This window comes from Schistocerca piceifrons, chromosome 2, assembly GCF_021461385.2.
Source record: "Schistocerca piceifrons isolate TAMUIC-IGC-003096 chromosome 2, iqSchPice1.1, whole genome shotgun sequence".
Classification (NCBI taxonomy): Eukaryota; Metazoa; Arthropoda; class Insecta; order Orthoptera; family Acrididae; genus Schistocerca; species Schistocerca piceifrons.
Genome location: NC_060139.1, coordinates 33,495,556 through 33,511,486, shown reverse-complemented (window position 1 = coordinate 33,511,486; position 15,931 = coordinate 33,495,556). Strand labels below are relative to the sequence as shown.

The following is a 15,931-nucleotide window of genomic DNA, read 5'->3' as shown; positions in this document are numbered from 1 at the left end:
TAGTTGAGGAGAAATCCCACCTTATGCAAGAGACCATTTCAGATCTGTATTTTTCTTCAAAGAGTGTTCATGTTCACTACATACTGTTCCCCAGTTTCCACACACAATGTGACCTCTGTTTTCCCAGAGCAGTGACCAACCTTGAGAGGGGTCTTTTCGTATTAGGTGGAGCTTCATTCCCATGACTTTTTTTATTCGTATTTTTAATGCTTGAGCTTATAGGGCATTTGCCTTGATTTTATATACATTATAAGTAACTTCAATATAATGATAATGCAGGACCTTATAACACTAGCCTGCAGGTTTGCGCCAAGTATAACATTATGCTCACAAACTAGCATTACCCTCTGGGAGGAATTTGATGTTTGGCCGTATGTATTCCTAATGGACAGAGGGTATCGAAACGTTAATTCTGTGTAAGCGGCAATTAATAGAAAACTGAAAGACTTCACTTTGGAGGTAATACTAGTATTGACATTCACACAAATGAAATAATAAATGGTTGCCAGCCTAATTAGGCATCATAATTTAAAACATTATGTCTCAAGAAAATTTAATATGAGATACTAAATTGCCTTTCATATATACTCCTTTTGAATAGTGCAATGAACACACGTGACTACCGGACAAAGTGAGTAGTGGGTAGCAGTAGTTACTATTTACACAAATCAGCAATCATAGGAATTTTAAAAGTTATTTCAGTCATAGTAATAATAGTTACTGTTACAGTCGATAGCTAACTCAGCAATAAGATGTTACTAATGACCTCATTAGACTAAAATTGAGCATGGCCAGAGTCCTGGTTTAACTAACATACAGATACCACAAGTGAAGTTAAATAACATTACACAGACACTTTTTTTATGGTCACACTTTTATGGAAATGCTTCAGATTTCTTTAGCAAAAGCAGTATTTAGTTTATCTTTCTTATAATAGAAAAGATTATAGTGGGGGCCCATAATCTGAAACTGTCTTTACAGGCAAATTCTGTGACTATTTCAGAAACAAAATGCAATTTGCCAATATTGCTTTCTAACACCACTTGAAATAGTTTATATGTTCATACTTTAAAGCAAGTAATTCAAATATTAAGTTCAATTAACTTCAGAAAATAGTTCATAGCAATAATCAAAGCAAAATTACCTTTCATATAGGTTCAGTTTGTATGCATTATCCATTACCTGTGAAGCAGGTATTTTTATGATAACACTACGCTCTTTGGCACTGAGCTTTAGTACATTTAGTACAGAAACAAACCATTAATTAGTTAGAAACAGGATACTCAGTTTCTACATATTTAGGATGGGACCCTGCATTGGTTTTATGATATCCAATGTATACCCATCACATCTTCAGCATCCTCCTGTAGCATTACATTTAAAAGCTTCTATTCTTATCCTGTCTCAACTGTCTTTCATGCAAGTTTCACGTCTATACCTTCAGAAAAGGCTCCCTAACATTCAAATTTATATCCAGTGTTAACAAATTTCTCTTACAGGCAAAATAATTTACTTGCTATTGCCAGTCTGTATTTTATATCCTCTCTTCTGGGTCATTACCATTTATTTTTCTGCCCCTGTATTTTATATCCTCTTGTCTGTGGACATTACCATTTCTTTTTCTGCTGAAATAGCAAACTTTTCTACTACTTCTAATGCTATATTTCTTAGTCTAATTCCCTCAGTATTGCCTGATTCAGTTTGCTTGCATTCCATCATCGTTGTTTCACTTTGATTGTCATTTAATAACCTTTTTTTGTGACAATATATAATCTGTTGAACTGCTCTTCCAAGTCCTTTGCCATCTATGACAAAATCATCGGCTAACCTGAAAGTTTTTAGATTACATTAGTTTACAAGAAAAAAGCCTTTTGTGTGATGCACATTAATATTTAATTTTTTTTTTGTGGACCCAAACATGTTTTGCCCATTAAACAAGGAATCTTCAGTGGGTGTCCTGGAATTCTGAATTTATGGTAGAGGCCAAATAGAAATGCCTGGCAGGGCTTATGTAACAGGTTCTTGCGGTGGCCATTCTCACAGCACCTGTATATAAATTGCAGTAGTTTACAATAAAAATGTCTTTTACATGCTGCATGTTAATTTTTTATTTATTTTTATTTATTTTATAAAATAAAAATTCATAGTTGTTATTTGTCCTCCCTGAAATTTAACTCCCTCACTCTAATTTCTGTTCAAGTTGTAAATAACCTTCTACTAACTATATTTTATCCCTACTATCTTCAGAATTTGGAAGTGTTTTACTGTCAACATTGTCAAAAGCTTTTTCTATATGTACAAATGCTATAAATGTAGTTTTGCTGTTGCCAAATTTCTTGGAAGCCCAGATTGGTTTTAACCATCATCATTATCTACCAGTTTCTTAATTCTTCTGTAAATAATGTGTGTCAGTATTCTGCAACCATTAATTACTAAACCGATGGTTCAATAATATTCACAGCTTCCAGCACCTGCTTTCTTTGTAATCGGAATAATTATGTTATTCATGAAATCTGAAGGTATTTCAGCTGCTCAATTATCTTACACCCCAGATGGAATAGTTTTGTCGTGGCTGTCTCCCCCGAGGATATCAATCTGGGGAAATGTCATCTACACCACATTTCATGTTTCTGTGTAGGTCTTAAATGTTCTTTTGCGTTTCCTCACAGCATCATTTTACCTTCTGATCTTTGTCTACTTCCTCTTTCATGTCCGTGATATTGTCTTAAGTTTGCTTCCTTTGTATAGCCCTGCTTTATATTCCTTCCACCTTTCAGTCTTCCCTTCTTTACTTAGTACTAATGTGCCTGCCATCTGAGCTTTTGCTATTCATAGGGTGCTACTATTTTCTCCAAATTTTCCTATAGGTAGCATCTGTTTCTTCCATAGTCTTGCATGCTTCTACAGCTTTTCATTTCTCTTCTAACCTTCTTTGTCAATTTGCACATTCTGTCACTCTCAGTTTTAGGTGTTGTGTGTTTTATGTTTTCTCCTTCATTAGATTATTTCAGTATCTCATGTAGTATCCAATGATTTTTACTGAGCCTTGTCTCCTTATGTAGTTGTTCATATGCCGCCTTTCTATAAGATTTCTCAAAACTAGGTATTTGTCCTCTACTGTGTTCCTTTCCCTTATTTCAGTCATCACTTGCCTAATGCTCTCTTTGAAACTCTCAACAAATTCTGGTTGTTTTCATCTTATGCAGGCCCTACATTCTCAATTTCCTACGTTACTGCAATTTCTTGAGTTTGAATCTGCAGTTCATGAACAAAAAATGATGGTGCAATTCTGCATGTGCTCCTGGAAATGTTTTGCAGCTTAAAATCTGGTTTTGCAGAATCTCTCTTTTGCCTTTACGTGTTGTTGTTGCGTTCTTCAGTCCTGAGACTGGTTTGATGCAGCTCTCCATGCTACTCTATCCTGTGCAAGCTTCTTCATCTCCCAGTACCTACTGCAACCTACATCCTTCTGAATCTGCTTAGTGTATTCATCTCTTGGTCTCCCCCTACGATTTTTACCCTCCATGCTGCCCTCCAATACTAAATTGGTGATCCCTTGATGCCTCAGAACATGTCCTACCAACCAATCCCTTCTTCTGGTCAAGTTGTGCCACAAACTCCTCTTCTCCCCAATCCTATTCAGTACCTCCTCATTAGTTATGTGATCTACCCATCTAATCTTCAGCATTCTTCTGTAGCAACACATTTCGAAAGCTTCTATTCTCTTCTTGTCCAAACTATTTACCATCCATGTTTCACTTCCATACATGGCTACACTCCATACAAACACTTTCAGAAATGGCTTCCTGACACTTAAATCTATACTCGATGTTAACAAATTTCTCTTCTTCAGAAACGCTTTCCTTGCCATTGCCAGTCTACATTTTATATCCTCTCTACTTCGACCATCATCAGTTATTTTGCTCCCCAAATAGCAAAATTCCTTTACTACTTTAAGTGCCTCATTTCCTAATCTAATTCCCTCAGCATCACCCGACTTAGACTACATTCCATTATCCTTGTTTTGCTTTTGTTGATGTTCATCTTATATCCTCCTTTCAAGACACTGTCCATTCCATTCAAATGCTCTTCCAAGTCCTTTGCTGTATCTGACAGAATTACAATGTCATCGGCGAACCGCAAAGTTTTTATATCTTCTCCATGAATTTTAATACCTACTCCGAATTTTTCTTTTGTTTCCTTTACTGCTTGCTCAATATACAGATTGAACAACATCGGGGAGAGGCTACAACCCTGTCTCACTCCTTTCCCAACCACTGCTTCCCTTTCATGCCCCTCGACTCTTATAACTGCCATCTGGTTTCTGTACAAATTGTAAATAGCCTTTCGCTCCCTGTATTTTACCCCTGCCACCTTTAGAATTTGAAAGAGAGTATTCCAGTCAGCATTGTCAAAAGCTTTCTCTAAGTCTACAAATGCTAGAAACGTAGGTTTGCCTTTCCTTAATCTTTCTTCTAAGATAAGTCGTAAGGTCAGTATTGCCTCACGTGTTCCAGTATTTCTACGGAATCCAAACTGATCTTCCCCGAGGTCGGCTTCTACTAGTTTTTCCATTCGTCTGTAAAGAATTCGTGTTAGTATTTTGCAGCTGTGGCTTATTAAACTGATTCTTCGGTAATTCTCACATCTGTCAACACCTGCTTTCTTTGGGATTGGAATTATTATATTCTTCTTGAAGTCTGAGGGTATTTCGCCTGTTTCCTACATCTTGCTCACCAGATGGTAGAGTTTTGTCAGGACTGGCTCTCCCAAGGCCGTCAGTAGTTCCAATGGAATGTTGTCTACTCCGGGGGCCTTGTTTCGACTCAGGTCTTTCAGTGCTCTGTCAAACTCTTCACGCAGTATCGTATCTCCCATTTCATCTTCATCTACATCCTCTTCCATTTCCATAATATTGTCCTCAAGTACATCGCCCTTGTATAGACCCTCTATATACTCCTTCCACCTTTCTGCTTTCCCTTCTTTGCTTAGAACTGGGTTTCCATCTGAGCTCTTGATGTTCATACAAATGGTTCTCTTTTCTCCAAAGGTCTCTCTAATTTTCCTGTAGGCAGTATCTGTCTTACCCCTAGTAGGATAAGCCTCTACATCCTTACATTTGTCCTCTACCCATCCCTGCTTAGCCATTTTGCACTTCCTGTTGATATCATTTTTGAGATGTTTGTATTCCTTTTTGCCTGCTTCATTTACTGCATTTTTATATTTTCTCCTTTCATCAGTTAAATTCAATATTTCTTCTGTTATCCAAGGATTTCTATTAGCCCTCGTCTTTTTACCTACTTGATCGCCTGCTGCCTTCACTATTTCATCCCTCAGAGCTACCCATTCTTCTTCTACTGTATTTCTTTCCTCCATTCCTGTCAATTGTTGCCTTATGCTCTCCCTGAAACTCTGTACAACCTCTAGTTCTTTCAGTTTATCCAGGTCCCATCTCCTTAAATTCCCACCTTTTTGCAGTTTCTTCAGTTTTAATCTACAGTTCATAACCAATAAATTGTAGTTGGAGTCCGCATCTGCCCCTGGAAATGTCTTACAATTTAAAACCTGGTTCCTAAATCTCTGTCTTACCATTATATAATCTATCTGATACCTTTTAGTATCTCCAGGGTTCTTCCATGTATACAACCTTCTGTCATGATTCTTAAAGCAAGTGTTAGCTATGATTAAGTTGTGCTCTGTGCAAAATTCTACCAGGCGGCTTCCTCTTTCATTTTTTAGCCCCAATCCATATTCACCTACTATGTTTCCTTCTCTCCCTTTTCCTACACTCGAATTCCAGTCACCCATGACTATTAAATTTTCGTCTCCCTTCAGTATCTGAATAATTTCTTTTATTTCATCATACATTTCTTCAATTTCTTCGTCATCTGCAGAGCTAGTTGGCATATAAACTTGTACTACTGTAGTAGGTGTGGGCTTCGTATCTATCTTGGCCACAATAATGCGTTCACTTTGCTGTTTGTAGTAGCTTACCCGCAATCCTATTTTTCTATTCATTATTAAACCTACTCCTGCATTACCCCTATTTGACTTTGTGTTTATAACCTTGTAGTCACCTGACCAGAAGTCTTGTTCCTCCTGCCACCGATCTTCACTAATTCCCACTATATCTAACTTTAACCTATCCATTTCCGTTTTCAAATTTTCTAACCTACCTGCCCGATTAAGGGACCTGACATTCCACGCTCCGATCCATTGAACGCCAGTTTTCTTTCTCCTGGTAATGACATCCTCTTGAGTAGTCCCCGCCCGGAGATCCGAATGGGGGACTATTTTACCTCCGAAATATTTTACCCAAGAGGACGCCATCATCATTTAATCATACAGTGAAGCTGCATGCCCTCGGGAAAAATTACGGCCGTAGTTTCCCCTTCCTTTCAGCCGTTCGCAGTACCAGCACAGCAAGGCCGTTTTGGTTATTGTTACAAGGCCAGATCAGTCAATCATCCAGACTGTTGCCCTTGCAACTACTGAAAAGGCTGCTGCCCCTCTTCAGGAACCACACGTTTGTCTGGCCTCTCAACAGATACCCCTCCGTTGTGGTTATACCTACAGTATGGCTATCTGTATCGCTGAGGCACGCAAGCCTCCCCACCAACGGCAAGGTCCATGGTTCATAATCCATCTGAAATCTTCTAATGTCTTCAGGTTACAGCCACCTTTTGTGACCCATGGTGATTAAATATGCTTTGTACAGCTTCCCCTTTTATACACAGTCCGTTTTCCTTCTATTTTTCTTTCTATTCCTAGTCTTGTTAATGAATTCTGGTCCCCAAGAGATCTAAATTTTAATCTACCATAACAACTTCAATAACTCTGAAGGAATGACTTTATTATTATTAGTGGCTACCACTCAGAAATCAGTTTTCTATGTCCTAGCACTTTAAGCACACTTCTAAGCATACAAAATTTAAACAAGTAATTATATAACATAATAATACAACTCACCATAAGGAACATGTAAGCTAGTTGGCATGATCTTACAGGCTTAGAAATTAAACTTAATGTTGATTTTGACAAAAGTAATCCCAACTTCGTCCAAAACATGAAGTTTAGGAGAGTAATGAATTGAACTTAGTTGTAGCAGTGTAGTCTAGAAACAAGGTACAGGTTAGTAACAAATTATGATGTTCGATGGGGTGAGGTCTGGCACTTTGTGTCTCATTCTAGGACAGCATACTCCAATAGACGCTGAATAAAACCATCACAAAAGGTGTCATTGGGACAAAGTTCACATATTGCAATTCCAAAAGTATTATTATTAGAAGGATAGATTGCTATCGCCATATACTGAAGATATTGAGTTGCAGATGGGCACAACAAGAAACCTTGGCCTAAAGCTTACTTGTTTAACTGTCTTTTGGTTGTGCCTGTCTGCAGCTCAACACCTCCACTATATGGTGAGTAGGAATCTATCCTGTTCAAAATATTGTCACTGTTCCATCCTGAATTTTATGTTGTTTGATTCCAGAAATAGGCACCAAGAAGTATTAAATTAATATCACTGTACAGGAAGTCTGTTATATTAGGACAGATTGGAGGTTCGTTGGGTAGTGCTCGTATCTCGCACGTTACAGCAAGGTAACGGACAGTAAAAAGAGGAGACATTTAAGTTATGGAGTGAAATGGACATGTCTGGCAATGAAGGGGGCCAAAACGGTCAGAAAGGAATTTGTTTCTGGGCACGCCTGGCGGTAAGGAGGTGCCAAAACGACTGGGCAAGAAATGACTAAAATAGTCACCAGGTACTCGGTTGTAATCACGGTGAACTGTGACCACTACACTCGCTTACTAATCCAGTGGTAATTCCAGGGGAATGAACTGGGTATCAGACTTCTCTGCAGAACCCTAAAGTCTTCAGAGAATGTGGATTTCAAACCTGAGGCACGGAAGATATAGTAGATTACCTTTTGCACTTCAGACTGTAAGAATCTTTGGCAAACTAGCACTGAATATGAAACTTGACTGTTAAAACAAACTTTGATGATACACTGTATCTAAGCCTACAAGCCATGTGGTAATTTGTGAGTTGAACTGCCGAAAGTGTGGGTGGGAGAGGGAGACATGTCAAAGCAGGAGCAAAGATTGCATCTAGTGACTGTTATGAGCACATGGCTTCCAGAGGATGTGGGGGTCAAAAGTGTACCAGCTAGCTGCTAACGTTTGGCGAGCATGGCACGTAATCTACTGCTGTCAGTGGAATTGCCACACAGTTCCCACCTTTCGAGAGGTTAATGCCGTCACTGATGGGGCTGGAGGGTGCTCAGTGCCAGCTGCGGATGACAGTTGGTTGGCATTCTCATGGCAGTGGCACGGCTGGAACCACGCGAAACAGCTGGTGCAGGCCATGGAACTCGGGTTTAGAGGCACCCTCACAGTCTCCCATGTTGTCGCTGCTGAGAGACTGGCCGTGAGCAGCTCCTGTGCACACCACTGGGAGCATATGAAATAACACCACTGTCCCAAAGGTGTGGGTGCTAGCAGTGGGAGCTCCCATGTTGGACATCTGTGGAGTTGGGGCAGAGTCTTTGTCAGTCAAGGGCTGTGAGAAGGGCAGTGCAGTGACAACTCCAGGATCCCAGATGCTGGGTGGCTGGTGGCAGGTTGGGAGCGATGTTGGAGGCGGCATTGGCTGGCGGTGTGTAAGGGCCAATGTCAGCTGGCAGTGAATTGTAAGTAGCGTCAGAGGAACTGGCATTGGTGTTGTGATTGGTGCCGGTGATGGGCGAGGGAAACGGCACTTCGGTGGTGATGCGCTTGCTGGCTGAGAGTAGGCTCACTACGTAGGCCAGCTGGTGCCTGTGCATGAGATAGTTGTTGTGACCCCATTCAGATGAGTGGAGAATGTCTTGTCCCTACATTGCAACATCAGGTACAGGGTCTGAGTACTGTGGGCAAAGTGACGGCTGGTACATACCTATCCAAAACAGCATACACATGTGTGTATGATGTAAGGTGATGAATGGAAGTGTGTTGCTTGCCATGGCGCTGTGGAGGTGTTGATCGCAGCTGGCCCATGAAATGTGGGAAACATTGCATGAAACCTGAACCAATTTTGTCAAGAGGAAGAGGGGCTGCTACCATAAAAGCCACACACTGTTCCTGGTTATGTCCCTATACCAGCTCAGTGGCAGACTTTCCAGGTTGACTTTCTTTGTGATCTGCAGGCTCAGAGTACCAAGGGCAGGGTGACAAACTCTTCAGAAAAATAACATGTAAAGACAGCCTTAACTGTGCAGGGCAATGGTTCCACCATGTTGTTAGCAACAGGGTGATAGCTGGTAGTATAATGGGTACTAGAGTCGCAGGTGTCTGACAAAGTGCAGAGAGGTATTGATGCCCACAATCTGAAGTAACATGATGGGGCATCCAAAACAGGATGCCTAGGGCCAAACAAAGGCTTCAGTTACTGTTTCGACCGAAATGTCATGAATGGAAGTGGCCTCCATGCAGCACGTAAATCGGTTGATAACTGTCAGCAGATATCGACAGTGGACCAACAATGTTGAACATGCTTATACAAACCAGTGTCGTGTTGATGAGAAGGTGGTGAGGTGCACGTAGATGCCAGCCGACCTTTTTGTACTGGCATGAATACAGGTTCAGGCCCAGTTGCTGCAGTTGCATATGAATCCAGCTCTGATACTGAGAGGAATGAACCAGGCGTCTGGTATCAGTCTTTGCTGCAGAACCCTGAAGTCTTCTGAGAAAGTGCAGTTCAAAACTGAGTTGCAGAAGACACAGTATGATTCGTGTTATGTACGAACTGTGACAATCTGTGATAAACTATTTCCAAATATGAAACTTCACTGGTAAAACAAACACCAGTGGCGTGTGGAAGCTAAGGTCACAAGCCACATGGCATTGTCTGAGTTGAGGTGCCAAGAATGTAGTCAAGACATGTTGAGCCATTGAAGTAATAGCAAAGGCTGAATCTCTTGTTTGTTAAGGGTTTGTGGCTTCCAGAAGGTGATCGAACTTACCAGTGTGGGCACCAGAGTAAGGCTAGCTAACAGGAGCTGCACAGAACACTGACAACATGAACACTGAATTGCTTGCATGCTGCTTGGTTTTATGTTATACTGTATTATGAAATTAAAAAATCTGAGCTCTGTACAATATGAATGTATTGGCAGTTACAGATATGGACAACCTTCAGCTTTATAATGGGACGACGACATTGAAAATTTGTGCAAGACCAGGGATCGGCCCCAGATTTCCCACCTGTCATGACCAGTCACATGATACAGTTTTGATTATTCAAGCATGCTTCACGGACAGATCCAAACTCTCGTATGGTGTGATACATGTGTCTACAACCTGCACTCGTTCATTCATTATGTATATTCCCATACAGTGGAGATGTTTTAATTGAAAGTCGCATGCCTGGTATCGACTTACAAGTATGGTATTGTGGAGCACACATTTCCAAAGGAACAAACATTGCAGAAAGTACAGATGTTATGAAATACATTAAATGTATTCACAGTTGCAACAGGAGGTGGCTACACGGGTAGCAGGGGCTGTGTGGCACGGACTGGGCGGTTTTATAGGTTACACAGTCTCGGGAAAGATCAAAAAGGGCTCCAGCCTCAAAGGGTACAGGGCAAAGGAACGACAAGAATCGACCAAGCAACAGTTGGTATTGTAGTTGTAAATTGTCGTAGCTGTGTTGTAAAAGTGCCAGAGCTTCAAGCGCTGATAGAAAGCACTGAAGCTGAAATTGTTATAAGAACAGCAAGCTGGCTAAAGCCGGAGATAAATTCTGCCGCAATATTTAGAGAGGCACAAACCGTGTTCAGAAAGGATAGATTAAATAAAGTAGGTGGTGGTGTGTTTGTGTCCGTTGATAGTAGTTCATTTTGTAGTGAAGTTGAAATGGATAGTTCCTGCGAATTACTATGGGTAGAGGTTATACTCGACAGCCATACCAAAATAATAATTGGCTCATTCTACCGACCCCCCCCGACTCAGATGATATAATAGCTGAACGGTTCAAAGAAAACTTGAATCTCATTACAAATAAGTACCCCGCTTGTACAATTATAATTGGTGGAGACTTCAATCTACCCTCGATTTGTTGGCGAAAATATGTGTTCAAAGCTGGTGGTAGACAGAAAACATCATCTAAAATTGTACTAAATGCTTTCTCTGAGAATTACTTTCAAAACAATTAGTCCATGAGCCCACACGAATTGTAAATGGTTGCGAAAACACACTTGACCTCTTAGCCACAAATAATCCTGATCTAATAGAGAGCGTCATGACGGATAAGGGATCAGAGAACATAAGGTCATTGTAGCGAGGCTCAAAACCATATCAACCAAAGCCACTAAAAATAAATGCAAAATATATCTATTTAAAACAGCAGATAAAAATTCGCTTGATGCCTTCCTAAGAGAGAAAGATACAGTATCGACAGCAATAGATAGATTCATACCGCATAAGTTAATAAGAGACGGGACTGATCCACCATGGTACACAAAACATGTCAGAACACTGTTGCAGAAGCAACGAAGAAAGCATGCCAAATTCAGAAGAACGCAAAATCCCCAAGACTGGCTAAGTTTCACGGAAGCTCGAAATTTACTGCGGACGTCAGTGTGAGATGCTTTTAATAGTTTCCACAATGAAACATTGTCTCAAAATATGGTAGAAAACCCAAAGAGATTCTGGTCATATGTAAAGTACACCAGTGGCAAAAAACAGTCAATACCATCACTGCGCCATAGCGATGGAAATGTTACCGATGATGGTGCCACTAAAGCAAAGTTACTAGACACAGTTTTCTGTAATTCCTCCACTAAAGAAGATGAAGTAAATATTCCAGAATTCAAAACCAGAACAGCTGTTAGCATTAGTGACATAAAAGTAGATATCTTAGGTGTTGCGAAACAACTGAAATCACTTAAGAAAGGCAAGTCTTCCAGTCCAGATGGTACACCAATCAGGTTTCTTTCAGAGTATGCAGACACAATAGCACCTTTCTTAGAAATCATATACAACCGCTCACTTGATGAAAGGCCTGTTCCTAAAGACTGGAAAGTAGCACAGGTCACACCAATATTCAAAAAAGGAAATAGGAGTAACCCATTGATTTACAGACCCATATCACTGACCTCAATTTGCAGTTGGATTTTGGAGAATATACTGTACTTGAACATTACGAATCACCTCAAAGAAAACGACTTATTGATCCATAACCAATGTGGATTCAGAAAATATTGTTCTTGTGTAACACAGCTAGCTCTTTATTCCCATGAAGTAATGAGTGCTGCCAACAAGGGATCTCAGATCAATTCCATATTCCTAGTATTCCAGAAGGCTTTTGATACCGTTCCTCACAAGCGACTATTAAGCAGATTGCGTGCATATGGAGTATCGTCTCAGTTGTGTGACTGGATTCGTGATTTCGTCTCAGAGGGGTCACAGTTTGTAGTGGTAGACAGTAAATCATCGAGTAGAACAGAAGTGATATCTGGCGTTCCGCAGGGTAGTGTCATAGGCCCTCTGCTGTTCCTGATTTACATAAATGATCTAGGTGATAATCTGAGCAGCCCCCTTTGATTGTTTGCAGATGATACTGTAATTTACTGTCTAGTAAAATAATCAGATGATCAATTCCAATTACAAAATGATCTAGAGAGAATTTCTGTATGGTGCGAAAAGTGGCAGTTGGCACTAAACAAAGAAAAGTGCGAGGTCATCCACATGGGTACTAAAAGAAATCCGATAAATTTTAAGTATACGATAAATTTCACAAATCTAAGGGCTGTCAAATCGACTAAATACCTAGGAATTACAATTACGAGCAACTTAAATTGGAAAGACCACATAGATAATATTGTGGGGAAGGCGAAACAAAGACTGTGCTTTGTTGGCAGAACACTTAGAAGATGCGACAAATCCACTAAAGAGACAGCCTACATTACACTTGTCCGCCCTCTGCTGGAATATTGCTGCACGGTGTGGGATCCTTACCAGGAAGGATTGACGGAGGACATTGAAAAAGTGCAAAGAAGGACAGCCCATTTCGTGTTGTCGTGCAATAGGTGTGTGTGTGTCACTGATATGATACGCGAGTTGGGGTGGCAGTCACTGAAACAAAAGTGGTTTTCTTTGCGGTGAGATCTATTTATGGAATTTCAATCACCAACTTTCTCTTCCAAATGCGAAAATATTTTGTTGACACCCACCTACGTAGGGAGAAACGATCATCATAATAAAATAAGAGAAATCACAGCTCGAACGGAAAGATTTAGGTGTTTCTTTTTCCCACGCGCCATTGGAGAGTGGAACGGTAGAGAAGTGGTATGAAAATGGTTCAATGAACCCTCTGCCAGCCACTTAAGTATGAATTGCAGAGTATCCATGTAGATGTAGATAGATGTAGAATACCCCTAAAAAAATAAAAAATAAAGCTGGATTTGCAACTACATTACACCAGCTATTTTGTGCACACCACATTGTTCCCTGTAAAATTCTGGCAACATTTAAGTTTAAATAGAGAGAGCCAAAACAACTAGCTTTTATAGCACTCTGTTAAGTTAGAATAAATGATATTAACCACATGTGAAAGAAACAAATTTTTATTTACTATCGCTCTGTCAAAATTTCAGTGGTTTCATTTCTCGTCAACATAGCTCACAAACAAAACAAATATTCACCATTATTTATTAATTTTTGGTTCACTGAAAGCATAATAAAATTTATAGCCAGCATGAACTGGTGACACACAGACAGGCACAGACATTTTTGTAGATTTTCATCACTCAGGTTGCCACATAATCGTGACATATTTAGTTTCATAATCAAAAAAGAAGAAAAGAAAAATAAAACCTTTTACACACTTGCATTGATCCGAACAATGCTATCACTTTTGCAGCCTTGTTATGAAGATGTAAAAATTTTTCTCCATGTAAACCTTCTTTAGAACTCCTGGACAGTTTTAATGTAAGGAATACACCTTTTGAACTGGATTTATTTGGCTGATCTCTTCCATTTGCAAATGCACAATTGTGTAACATAAGGAATTTGTCTTTTAAATGTGAATTACGTTGTAGATCTGCGAACGGACAGGGACACTTTGAACTGATGCAGTTGATGGTCTTGAACACAGTTCAAAAACAAGTGTGAGAATGGAATGGTCTTACATTATTTAGAAAACAGTCATCGTGTTTCTTCCAACACTGCAGTTAATTCTTCAAAATTTGTATTTTATTTAGCACCAGGGTTTTTGTCATAGGTCCCTTCCACAGTATGACTTTCTTTTTAAATGCTTCCATGTTTCCTTTCAAAACAGAAACAAGTTACTTTTCATCTTGCTGAAGGTGTTAACGTGTGCCATCAAGTACACTAAAAATACGAAGTCTGCAATCCATCCCGGATTTTCTGCTGTTGCATCCTGCTCTCTTTTTTCTTCACAATTTGAACAATAGAGTGTCTTTAATCAAAACATCATTACAAGCATTCCACGTGACTTCCAATGTACTTCACAGTAATAAATACTGTCTCCATGCTCTTTGTTCAGTTCCATCAAAAACAGTTGAAATTGTGTGAAAAACCACAGTGTTGGAGAAAATTTACTATTCATACCATCAATTTCATTACATTATCCATGTCTGAAAATTTCGTACAAAGTGCTTCTTGACGTACAAAACACTGAATCCCACACAAATCGCCCAATGATCATTGTAACTTTTTTGTGCAGTACTGATGCAAATGCATTTTGTGCCACTTCCCATTGCTGGTGTTCCATCTCAGAACCCAAATGTTTTTTTTCCTTAAACAGGGGTTTTCCTTAAATGAAGGTTTTGCCAGACTACATGGAAGAAGTGCCCGAGAATCATAATTCAAGATAGTTTATGTGATCACCATAAGTGCTATTTAAGTACAAAATTACCAATATCCTGTGCTACCAATTTAAATGCAGTAAATATACATCGTGTAACTAATATGTGGGTAACCTCTGCGGAATGGATAGAGGACTTAAAAAGAAGCAAAAAAAAAGTTCATATATGCAAAAGCACAGTTTTTTTTCCTGTTTGCTTAGTTAAACACTTTTCTTGTTGTTACATGTTTGTTTCATTTCTGTCTTTCTGTTTTCAAATTTCCAGCTTGTTTCTAAAGATTTTTTTTCTTTTCAAATTTTGTCTTCTGGTGGCTATATGAAGTGATTGATATGTCTACCATTAGCTCTAACAGAAGCTTCTAAACACCTTATCACATATTGTCTTCATCTACACTTCTGCATTTACATGATTACCTTGCAGTTCACAATTAAGTGCCTGGCAGGAAGTTCATTGGAACCACCTTCAAGCTATTCTTACTTGCCCCCTTATTCCAGGTATCTACTGCATCCACAGAAGTCTTTCTTTAACAGGCTGGGGAAGAGTGTCAACATTTGCAAAAGGTCCTGAATTCACTTAAGATCTCTAAATCCCCCCCTCCAGTGGATTGAGATCAGGAGATCAGGTAGGCTAAGATGTTGCTACTCCACAACCTATCCATTTATTTGGGAAATCCTGCTTTCAAAGTGTTCTTGCTTGTAGAGCAAAATGAGATGGTGCCCTGTCGTACATGAACCACATGTTCTGATGTAAATGTAGTAGAATGTCTTCCAGCAAAAGTTTAAATGTACCTTTAAAAATTCACTGTATGATGCCATAGTCAGTGTTCTATGGAAAATGAGAGGTCGAGTTAATCTGCCTCTTCTAATGCCAGCTTGTATATTAATACTAAACAGCTGTTGACATCTTGTTTCCAAAACTACAAAAGGATTCTCATCTGGTCTTACATAAGTTTTATGAAAATTCTGCACTCAGTTTCTAGTAAACTTTGCTTCATCAATGAATAGGTTGGTAGACAGCAAGTGATTGTCCTGAGAAAACACCCCCAGTAACCAAGTACA

At 39.6% G+C, this 15,931-nt stretch overlaps 1 protein-coding gene across 4 annotated transcripts in view; it reads left to right on the top strand.

Annotated features, from left to right (window-relative positions):
- LOC124776391 (protein CLEC16A homolog) overlaps positions 1–15,931 on the top strand; it is a 256,003-nt gene that overhangs the window by 150,118 nt on the left and 89,954 nt on the right. The gene's annotated exons all lie outside the window — the stretch shown is intronic.